At 41.8% G+C, this 12065-nt stretch overlaps 1 protein-coding gene across 5 annotated transcripts in view; it reads left to right on the top strand.

Annotated features, from left to right (window-relative positions):
• The window catches only part of TMEM164 (transmembrane protein 164), a 544838-nt gene that overhangs the window by 121311 nt on the left and 411462 nt on the right, over positions 1–12065 (top strand). The window lies entirely within an intron of this gene.

Raw genomic sequence — 12065 nt, 5'->3', positions numbered from 1 at the left:
GCACACACACATAGAAGGTAGGCAACTCCTTTAAGCCTGATGATCCAATTAGGCAGGAAGCTATAGTTTGACTTATCTTTTGCCTGTACTTCCCTTTTTGGTCCCTTATCTTTTTAATCCCCCTCTTCATTACCAGTAATGAAGAAGCAAGAAAAATAAAATGAACTAATTAGTATGTGATCCAGTAACAGACATACACACACTCACATACATAAATGCATAAAGAGAGAGAGAGAGAGAGAGAGAGAGAGAGAGAGAGAGAGAGAGAGAGAGAGAGAGTGAGTTGGAGGAAAATGCTATAGTCAGCTCAAAGGACTTGTGGCCATCAGTGAATTTCCATGCCCTGTACTCTGTCCTGGGCTGAAGCGATAGCACAGCGGTAGGGCGTTTGCCTTGCATGCAGTCAATATAGCTGACCCAAGTTCGATTCCTCTGCCCCTCTCGGAGAGCCCGGCAAGCTACCAAGAGTATCTCGCCCGCATGGCAAAGCCTAGCAAGCTCCCCGTGACGTATTCGATATTCCAAACACAGTAACAAGTGTCACAATGGAGACATTACTGGGCCCGCTCGAGCAAATCGATGAACAACGGGAGGACCATGACCGTACTCTGTCCTAGAACTCATTCCAACCAAGATTCACATGTAGACCAGCTAGAGAATGCCCAGGTCTCAGTTCTTCCTGGTTTCGTAACTTAGAAGATAACACCTTAGAAGAAGGAATGCGTGTTTCTATGGTCCTCTTTACAAGTAAGAGCTTTTGCTGTGGGGAATCTGGAGAAAGTCCCTTTCTCACTTCAGACAAGGGATCTTTTTGGAAATGCAGTGCCAGGGATGGAACCCAGAAACTCACACATGTGAGGCAAGTTCTCCACCATGGAGGGTCTTAAGGCTGATTTTTCTTTAATTTATGGGAAAAGAAGGCATCATGGAACTGGTTATCATTAAATAAATGAGCAGGGAACTGAAAGCTTTTCTGGTATAATCTTACCTTCAAGAGGGACAATTTGAAAGGATAAACGACTTGCTTAAATAGCCACTGTGGGTACTCCTAGAAGTCAGAATTAAGAGCTCTTTATTTTTTTATGACTGAAAATTAGGGAAAGTGTGGATGTTAATCAAATTAGATATACTTCTTGGCTTTTTTCCATCCAAAAGACATGGGTCAATAGGCTTCTTTGAGGAGATGAAAAGGAAGATCACATCTTTTCTCAAATCAATACAGAAACAAAATTGTTGGAGGCACACCAATTGCACATCTCCCAAGTTTGCCTGTGAAGCCCACTTTAAGATCCCCCATTCAACCTTGTCAGAGGTCCATGACTTGAATAATTGCTATGCCGTTTGGTCTGCTTCTGCCTCTGGGTGCATGTTCTCATTTTAGTTACAGCCTTCACATTGCAAAGAGTTTGACAATATGATGCTGGTCCCAGGCAACTTTTTAAAAAAAATTATTGAATCACCATGAGATAGTTACAAGCTTTCATGTTTGGGTTACAATCACACAATGATCAAATATCCATCCCTCCACCAGTGCACATATTCCACCACCAATATCCCTGGTATACCCCCCCTTTCCCACTCTCCCCCTGTCTCCATGGCAGACAATATTCCCCATACTCTTCCTCTACTTTTGGGCATTATGATTTGCACTGCAGATACTTAGAGGTTATCATATTTGGTCCATTATCTACTTTCAGCACACATCTCCCATCCTGACCTCAAGCCATCATTTTCTTAGTGATCTGTTCTCTATTCCAGCTGCCTCCAGGCAACCCTTTCACATGCTCTCACCCATTAGTTTCTTCTGAATGCAGAAATCATTTAGGAAAGAAATGTTAGAAACTATGAGAAGGCTGGGGGATGGCTCAAAAGGTTGGTGTGTGTGCTTTGCATGCAGAGGTCCAAGCTATAGTCCCAATACATCAGGGTCCTCTGGACACCTCCAGGAGCGACCTCCAAGCAACGTGCAAGGAATAGCCCCCATGGCTCCAAGTCAGACAAAAGAAATATATTAACTTTCTTCCTAGACTACTCTAGCTTGGCCCTTATTTGTGTTTGCAGCCGTCCGTCTACTGCTAGAATAATGTTAAGAATGATAATGATTCTTTTCATCAAGCTCCTTTCTTCTTCAAGGCCCCAGTCTATTATTACCACATTTTCAAAATTGCCCATTGTGGCATATTCCTGTCGATCCTAGTCTTTTGGTTCATTCCATCTTTCCTCTACTGCCCTTCCCTTTTTCCCTCATTTCCTTTTCTCTGTTCCATGTTTCTTTTGAATGTGTTTTACATTCAAGTGGAACAAAACAGGCTAGTGATGATTTTATGTCATTCCTGGAACATCAGTCTAACTTCCACAGACTTAGCTCAGTGTTCTTTTTATGCAACTTTGTACCTTGTACCTGGGTGTGCTGCTTAGAATACATTGCCATCGCGGATGCAAACAGGCTTGAGAATCTCGCTCTTGCTAATTGGCACATTGAAATGTGTTAATTGACCTAGAAAAGTTATTTCTCTGACCAGTAAACCGAGCCATTTGAAAAAGTTATAGTTTAGATTTTGGACCTGAGCTAGGAACAGAATGTCCCTTTGCTTTTCTAGGAGTGCTTAAAGTACAAAAGCCTGGTTTGAAAGGAGGCCTTGGCTTTCTGAATAATTGATTTGGGTAAATTTGTGCCTCAACCTTCTACAAAGGCCTGTGTGTTTCTGATGGGATGAATACAAGGAGTGTGAGACTGTGAAAGGTACTGAGAAGTATTGGTCCCTGGTCTAAACAAAGTCCTAGGGCCACCCTTAGATGAAGCTCTGAGAATTTTTTCATACTCCTTGAATTGAGCTCAATGTCATCAGTTGATTCACAGCTTTCAGCTGCACAGTTTTCCTGAGCTGCCTGTTGCATAGATACAAAAGCCGTCAGGGCACATTTCTTAGTCCTCAAGCAACTTAGCTAGAAGAAGGCAAAACTTGAGAAGCTATGGCAATCTTAACACAGCACCTAAGATATTGCCAGAGAATGCACAGTATGCTATTATATAATTTTTAAAAAACTTTTTTATTGAATCAGGGGGCTGGAGTGATAGCACAGCAGTAGGGCATTTGCTTTGCGCACAGCCAGCCAGGCTGAGTGGGGTTCGATTCCTCCACCCCTCTTGGAGAGCCCAGCAAGCTACCGAGAGTAACTCGCCTGCACGGCAAAGCCTGGCAAGCTACTCGTGACATATTTAAAATGCCGAACACAGTGACAACAAGTCTCATGACAGAGACGTTACTGGGTCCGCTCGAGCAAATCGATGAATAACGGGAGGACCGTGACTGTGAATTGAATCAGGCTGGAGCAATACCACAGCATGTAGGGCATTTACCTTGCACGTGGCCAACCCGGGTTCGATTCCTCTGCCCCTCTTGGAGAGCCCGGCAAGCTACCAAGAGTATCCTGCCCACACGGCAAAGCCTGGCAAGCTACCCGTGGTGTATTCGATATGCCAAAAACAGTAACAACAAGTTTCACAATAGAGACACTACTGGTGCCCACTCATGCAAATCGATGAACAATGGGAGGACAGTGCTACAGTGCTTTTTATTAAATTACTGTGAGATAGATCCTTGCAAAGCTGTTCATGATTGGATTTCAGTCATACAGTGTTCCAACACCCATTCCTCTATCAGTGTACATTTCCTAGCACCAGTGTCCCCAGATTCTCTCCCATCACCCCCACCTCCTCTCTGTGGCAGGCGCTCCTCCTCCTCCTTCTCCTCCTCCTCCTTGTCTTCTTCTCCTTTTCCTCCTCCTCTTCTTCTCCTTCTCCTCCTCTTCCTCATCTTCTTTTCCTCCTCCTCTTCTCCTCTTCCTCCTCCTCTTCTCTTCCTCCTCCTCTTCTCCTCTTCCTCCTCCTCTTCTCCTTCTCCTCCTCCTCTTCTTCTCTTCCTCATCTTCTCCTTCTCCTCCTCCTCTTCTTCTCCTCTTCCTCCTCCTCCTTCTCTCCCTCCCTACTATCTCTCTCCCCCTCTCCCCACCCTTTGGGCATTATGCTTTGCATCCATTATATAATACCTATCAGGACCTCTTTTCCCAATGAGAGCACTGAGGTTTTGAGAAATCAAATGATTTGCTCAGTTACTAGGTTTGGAAGGGCTAAAACTAAACCTGTGCACTTTTGACCTCCTTTCTGGAGAGATAATGAGATTAACCTCTTAGACTTCCTGAATCTAAACCAAGTCTTGGAGAATGGTATGAATGTGTGTGTAGATTATAAAGAATCAGGCAGGGCAGTCAGAGGGAAAGACCAACCCGGGGCTTGAAGGTAGGAATCAGTAAATTCATCCTGAGAGTCTGAAGAACAGGAAGTAGAGCCATGAGTTCCAGTTTTCTATAAGGACCAGCCATTTCTGTTGGAAAGGACCATAAGCTGTACCTTGGGATGGGTACTACTTCTGCCACAAAGGTTTTGGTGGAGTTCCCAGACTTAGTTGGCCTACTGCCCCCTCTTCAGAAAAAAAATTCACTCAGCCCTCTCCACCCTGGAAATCTGTCTTCTTTAAGTGAGCAAAGAGAAAGCACTCTCCCATTTGCACTTAAGATTATTTCTGACCCCCTGGATGGATCCAGCACCTTCATGATGGGGGCATTACCCCCCCACTTTTGGAAAAGTGTGCTTAGATTTATATGTATTGCTTATCTATGCCCTCCCTATGGGCTCAGGGATAGATTCTTGAGGTTCCTAACTGGCTGTGCCACTCCTCTCTGTGTTTGTATGTCGAGAGTAAGAGAGAGAAGAAAGGGAAGGAGGAATGGGGCTGGAGGATAGTATAATGGGTCAGGTGCCTTCCTTGCATATGGCCAACCCAAGTTTGATCCCCAGCATCCCATATAGTCCCTCAAGCCTGCTAGAAGTGAGTTTTGAGTGGACAGCCAGGAGTAACCCATATGCATCACCAGGTTTGGCCCCAAAACTAAACAAAAAAAGTTAAAACAAGGAAAGGGAGGTAAGGAAAGAGGACGTTTGCAGCCTTCAGTGGTCAAGATTTTTAACTTCTGTGGACCTCAATAGTCTGGCTAATAAAACGGAAGTTTTAATAGTACCTCCCTCTTAAAGTTGCTCTGAGAATTAATATAGTTAATATATGTATTACAATGTATATTTGATAAGGAATGTAGCAACACAGCACAGCAGTAGGAAGTCTTCAATAATAGTTATAAGTGTTTCATCTTTGATCTTCATAGAAACACTGTGAGGTGGGTCATCGAATTTCTGTTAAAAATGAAGTTAGAAAAATTTAACTTGCATGGAATACCCAGGAATTGACAAGGCTCTGATGAGACCTTTCCTCTTTCCTTCTTTTTTATATTGATTTTGAAATATTGGGCCAAATTAATACCTTTATAAAGGTATTATAAAATTTCCATTAGAGATTTGGGGAATTAATTTTACTTATAGGACTTTTTTTTGCTTTCTGGGTCACATCTGATGATGCACAGGGGTTACTCCTGGCTCTGCACTCAGGAGTTACTCCTGGCAGTGCTCAGGGGACCATATGGGATACTGGGAATCGAACCTGGGTCGGCTGCGTGCAAGGCAAATGCCCTACCCGCTGTGATATTTCTCCAGCCCCTGGGACTTTTTTTAAACAAAAGTAATATGTGCTGACAGAGAACTCTTAGTGAGAGGAGTAGAAAGAAAAAGCCAATCATCTTTTCATACCTACTTTGAGTCCTATTGTGGGGTAAGTTGTGTTAAAGGTTTGTTTCTCTTCCCACACTTTTTGCTCATAAATGCAGGTAAAGATATCCTTATTTCCAGGGTGGTTGGTTTGATTGAATTTGGATTTTCTACCATTAGGAATAGACTATAAAGATGACTCCATATACAAAGCATAAGGAATATTCAAAGACCTATGAAAACAAACCCTGAGATTCTGTCTACAAAGCTGTGTTTGTGAATAGTGGGAGGCAGGGGAAGGGCTGTAAAGGTGCTGAGAGGGTGCCAGGTACAGTGGTGGAGGGATGTTGGCACTTTGGTGGAGTGTGTGGTATAGTAACATTAATGATAATATTCACAAATCTTGATGCCTCAATAAGTTAAAATCAGTGTTTTCCCATTGTGTTTCTTTTTAACCTAACAGCAGTGAATCAGTAATCTCTTCACATATGGATGTAATGCATTTTGTTCTGTAGCTTGTTTGGGCATCTATTCAGCCCATTCCCCAAGTTGCCAGTACTACCTCCTAACTCTTCTCTCTGAACAGGAACAGTGTCTGGTTATTATGTCTTTGTTCAGGACCTTGCACCTAGCACATGGTAGGTATCCACACATAGAATAATTCAGTTAATCAACTGACCTTAAATTCTGCATTGCTCATTGAAATTCTAGGGATTCCTGTCACACATGTCCTGAGACCTTGGGTATGAAGGCAAAGGGAAGATAAATATTTTCCCCAGATAAATTATGTTTTAAACCACTTAAAGTTTTCATGGGCCATGGATGTATCTCAGTGGGCAAGCCCTTGCCTTACATGAGTGAAGACCTGGATTCAATCCCTGGCTTCACTCCCACTAATTTTTCAAAAATTAGAACAAAGAATATATTTATTCTTGAAAATTTATTCGATACAGAAAATATATTAATGAATAAAATCACCACCAATACAAAAGGTGGACATTTCTTAAGATATTTATCAAAACAAACAAAAAAATTTCAGAAAACATGAGGCTTCTGTGCCTTTGCAAACTTATACATGTATTCTTTTTTTTCTTTGCTTTTTGGGTCACACCCAGCTTTGCACAGGGGTTACTCCTGGCTCATGCACTCAGGAAGTACTCCTGGCGGTGCTTGGGGAACCATATGGGATGCTGGGAATCGAACCCGGGTCGGCTGCGTGCAAGGCAAACACCCTACCCGCTGTACTATCGCTCCAGCCCCATATACATGTATTCTTAATGAAAGGAAGATAATAAATAATTGAGAAAGAGAAAATACAGTAAAACATCATACTGAAATGCATAATATTGGGCTGTTAATTGTTAACAGTGTTTGCCACATCTTTGTATACCAAAGTGTCTCAGCACAGTTGTTAGGAGTTAGAGCGTAGCGTCTGGAGTGCTAGCCCTGGAGCCAGCCCTTCACTGGTTTTATATCTGGAGCGATAGCACAGCATTAGGGTGTTTGCCTTGCACGCAGCCAGCCCCGCCAAGCCGGGTTCGATTCCTCTGCCCCTCTCGGAGAGCCCAGCAAGCTACCGAGAGTATCTCGCTGGCGTGGCAAAGACTGGCAAACTCCCCATGACGTATTCAATATGCCAAACACAGTAACAGTAAGTCTCAAAATGGAGACGTTCTTGGGCCCGCTCGAGCAAATCAATGAACAATGGGAGGACAGTGTTTGACAGTGTTTGACTCTGCCAATAGCCCCCTAACTTCTGTGCCCTCCTTTGCTTCTGTAAAATGGTTCATCTTGGGTGAACAAAGAAGTGATAACACAAGCCAGTGCCGAGCACGTAATTAAGTGCTTAGTGTCAGATGCTGTTGCTATTACTGTGATCCCTCATACTGTCATAAACGTTGAGGTGGTACTTCCTGTTGGCATATTTGTGTCCATTTGGATGATACTTTTCAGAGCTTTAGTCACCAGCTCCCTGAGCCCCTTGGTGTGAAGAAGTGATGGGCACTTTGTTCCCAGTGAGTCTTGCTGAGTGAGATTAAAATTCCACAGCAGGCTTTTTTTCAGGTGAATAAGAGTACCTCTGTTTTCTGCATTTGTTTCCTAGACAGCCTGTTTGATTGGGCAAGCGGTCAGCCTTCTCTCCTCCCTCCTGACAATTGGATTAGACCTGCCCCCCTCAATCCCCCACGTTTGAATAAAATATCTGAATCCTTAGGCTTGTCTGTGAGTCACTTGCTTCTCAGCCCATATAGGGAGTGCCTGCAGGTAGTGAGAATGTCAAGCCTAACTTTTTTTTGCCTCTAGACATTTTCAATGCTCCATTTTCCTTCATTAGATTAGAAGAAACAGGTGCAGGCAGTCAGACACTAGTTCCTTTTTGGAAACCTTGAGCCATTACTTAAGAAGTGTTTTTTTTTTCTTTTTGGGTCACACCTGGCAATGCACAGGGTTACTCCTGGCTCTGCACTCAGGAATTCCTCCTGGCGGTGCTGGTGGACCATATGGGATGCTAGGAATCTAACCCAGGTTGGCCGCGTGCAAGGCAAACACTCTGCATGCTGTGCTATCACTCCAGCCCCAAGCAGTGTTTCTTTAAGCAATAAAAACCTTATGGATGTGGGGGGGATGGGGTGGGAGGGTGGGAGAGTTACTTGAATCATTGGTGGTGGATATTGGGCACTGGTGGAGGGATAGGTACTCGATCATTGTATAACAGAAAACCAAGCACGAAAGTTTGTAAGTATACAACTGTACCTCATGGTGTTTCACTACTAATAAAAATAAAGAAGCTGTCAAAAAAATAAATAAATGAAAGGCAGTTACATTGCTAAAAAAACATTACGGAGCCATTTCACACTGTCCAATCCCCAGACCAGTGGTTCTTTGCTGATAGGAATCAACAATATGGATTTTAAAGCAGACATATGTGCAAAAAAGCCACCTAAGGGAATGCCTGCTGACCAGTTGCTCTGATTTTTACCATCATCCAGTCCCATCTCATCAAGCATTTTCTTTTCCAGTTTGTCAGCTGGGACTGGTATTATTTAGTCTCTAAAATCCAGGTAGGTTATGAACAAAATAGAACAGATGGTGAAAGATAATAAATATGAGATATCAGAATGCTTTGGAAAGTTAAAGAATAGTATACAAACGAGCACCTGCCATGTTTTCTCTCACTTCACTTTTTAAAATAAGGGGGTTTGAATAATCTCTCTCAATGTCAATGGGCAAAACACACCAATTAAAAGACACAGAGTGGCAGGATGGATTAGAAAATTGAACCCAACATTCTGCTGCCTCCAAGAAACACATCTCAATAGTCAAAGCAAAAACAGGCTCAGAATCAAAGGCTGGAAAACAATTCTACAGGCAAACAACTCCTATAAAAAAGCTGGGGTAGCCATCCTAGAATTTGACCCCATTGATTTCAGACTGAAGAAGGTCAAAAGAGACAGTAAAGGCCATTTCTTATTGATCAAAGGATGTGTACAACAGGAAGGTCTTACAAGGGACCTGTACAACAGGAATGACTTACAAGACTAAATGTATATGCACCTAATGAGGGACCAGCACAGTACTTAAAACAACTACTCATAGACTTGGAAACAGCAACACAGTACTAGTGGGAAACTTCAACACCACATTATCACCTCTTGATAGATCAACCAGACTCAAGCTTAGCAAAGACATACTTCATCTGAGGGGAAAAAATGGAAGAAAGGAACTTAGTAGATATATACAGGACACTTCATCTTCAAAAAGCTGAATACACATTCTTCTCAAGTGTGCATGTAACATTCTCCAAGATAGACCACATGCTGAGCCACAAAACGTACCTCCATAAAATTAAGAAGATAGATATTGTATTAACAATCTTCTCAGACCACAATGCACTGAAATTAGAAGTAAATCACACACACAAACAGAAAACTAAATCAAACACCTGGAAATTAAACAGTTCACTATTGGAAAACGAGTGCCTTAGAAAGGAAATCAAAGAGGAAATCAAAAGATTCCTGGAAACAAACAAAAATGAGGACACGAGTTACAAAAACTAATGGGACACAGCAAAAGCTGTGTTTAGGGGAAAGTGTATAGCTCTACAAGCATTGCTCAGGAAGCAGGAGCGAGCCCACAGAAGTAACATAACCTCACAGCTTAAGAGCTTGGAGAAAAACCAACAAAAGGAGCCCAATCTTAACAGAAGGAACGAAATAATAAAACTCAGAGCAGAGATTAATGATATGGAAACCCAAAAACAATCCAAAAGGTCGATGAAACCAAGAGCTGGTTCTTCGAGAAAATAAGCAAGATTGATAAGACTCTAGCAAAACTCACAAAGAAAGGGAGAGAGAAAACCCTAATAAATCAAATCAGAAATTAAAAGGGGGTCATTGCAACAGAAACTACAGAAATTCAAAGGATCCTCAGGGAGTACTTTGAGAAGCTTTATGCCACGAAAGCAGTAAAACCTCGAGGAAATGGATAAATTCCTAGATTCTTATAGACTCCCAAGACTGAACCGAGAAGACCTGGAATACCTGAACAGACCTGTCACTATAAAGGAAATTGAAGCAGTAATAAAAAGTCTCCCCAAGCACAAAAGTTCTGGCCCAGATGGATTCATTTGTGAATTCTTCTGAATCTTTAAAGAGGACTTACTGCCAATCCTCTTTAAGCTTTTCCAAGAAATTGAAATACCAAAAACATTTATGAACAGTTTCTATGAAGCAAATATCACCCTGATACCAAAAGCAGACAGAGATACCACAAAGAAAGAGAATTACTGGCCCATATCCCTGATGAACACAGACGCAAAGATCCTCAACAAACTATTAGCAAATAGAATCCAACGACTCATCAAAAAGATCGTACATCATGACCAAGTGGGATTCATCCCAGGGATGCAAGGATGGTTTAACATTCAGAAATCAATCAACATAATCCATTATATCAACAAAAGAAAAGATAAAAACCATATGATCATATCAATAGATGCAGAGAAAGCATTTGACAAGATCCATCACCGGTTTATGATGAAAACCCTTGTCAAAATGGGTATAGAGGGGACTTTCCTCAATATATTTAAAGCCATCTACCACAAGCCTACAGCAAGCATCATCCTCAATGGGGAAAAACTGAGAGCCTTCCCTCTAAGATCAGGGACGAGATAAGGATGGCCACTCTGTCCACTTCTGTTCAATATAGTACTGGAAGTACTTGCAATAGTAATTAGGCAAGAAAAAGATATTAAGGGCTTTCAGGTAGGAAAGGAAGAAATCAAGCTCTCACTATTCACAGTTGATATGATACTATACTCAGAGAACCCTAAAACCTCTACCAAGAAACTCCTAGAAGCAATAGACTTGTATAGTAAAGTTGCAATCTATAAAATCAATACCCAAAAGTCTATGGCTTTCCTATATGCAAATAGTGAGCGAGAAGAAAGTGACATGAAAAAAATATCCCATTCACAATTGTGCCCAGAAAAGCAAGTACCTAGGAATCAGCTTAACTAAAGAAGTAGAGGACCTGTACAAAGGAAACTACAAAATGGTACTTCAGGAAATTAAAGAGGACACGAGAAAATGGAAAGATATCCCCTGTTCATGGATCGGGAGAATTAACATTGTCAAAATGACGTTACTTTCCAAAGCATTGTACAAATTCTTTCTGATCCCTAAAACGATACCCCTGACATTCTTCAAAGAAATGGAGCAAACACTCCTGAAATTCATATGGAACAATAAGCCCCCACGAATAGCTAAAGCAATTCCTGGGAAAAAGAAAATGGGAGGAATCAACCTCCCTAACTTCAAACTCTACTACAAAGCAGTAATAATTAAAACAGCATGGTACTGGAACAAAGGCAGAGCTGCAGACCAGTGGAACAGGGTTGAATATATTCACATCTCACCCCAAACAAATGATCATCTAATCTTTGATAAGGGAGCAAGAAATGTGAAGTGGAGCAAGGAAAGCCTCTTTAACAAATTGTGCTGGCAAAACTGAATGGCTATATGCAAAAAAATAGGCTCAGATCTCTGCCAAACACCATGTACAAAAGTAAGATCAAAATGGATTAAGGATCTCAACATCAGACTGGAATCCATAAGGTACATTGAAGACAATGTTGGCAAAACCCTCCATGACATATAAGCTAGCGGTATTTTCAAAGATGTCATGCCACTGGCCAAGCAAGTGAAAACAGAGATAGACAAATGGAACTATCTTAAACTAAGAAGCTTCTGCACCTCAAAAGAAACAGTGACCAAAATACAGATAGTCTACAGAATAGGAAATGATATTTGCCCAATAAACATCCGACAAGGGGTTGATTTCAAGGATATGCAAAGCACTAGTTGAACTCCACAAGAAGAAAAATATCCAACCCCATCCAAAAAAGGGG

This window comes from Sorex fumeus, unplaced genomic scaffold (assembly GCF_029834395.1).
Source record: "Sorex fumeus unplaced genomic scaffold, SorFum_2.1 ptg000058l, whole genome shotgun sequence".
NCBI classification, from domain to species: Eukaryota; Metazoa; Chordata; class Mammalia; order Eulipotyphla; family Soricidae; genus Sorex; species Sorex fumeus.
This window is presented reverse-complemented; position numbering and strand designations above follow the sequence as displayed.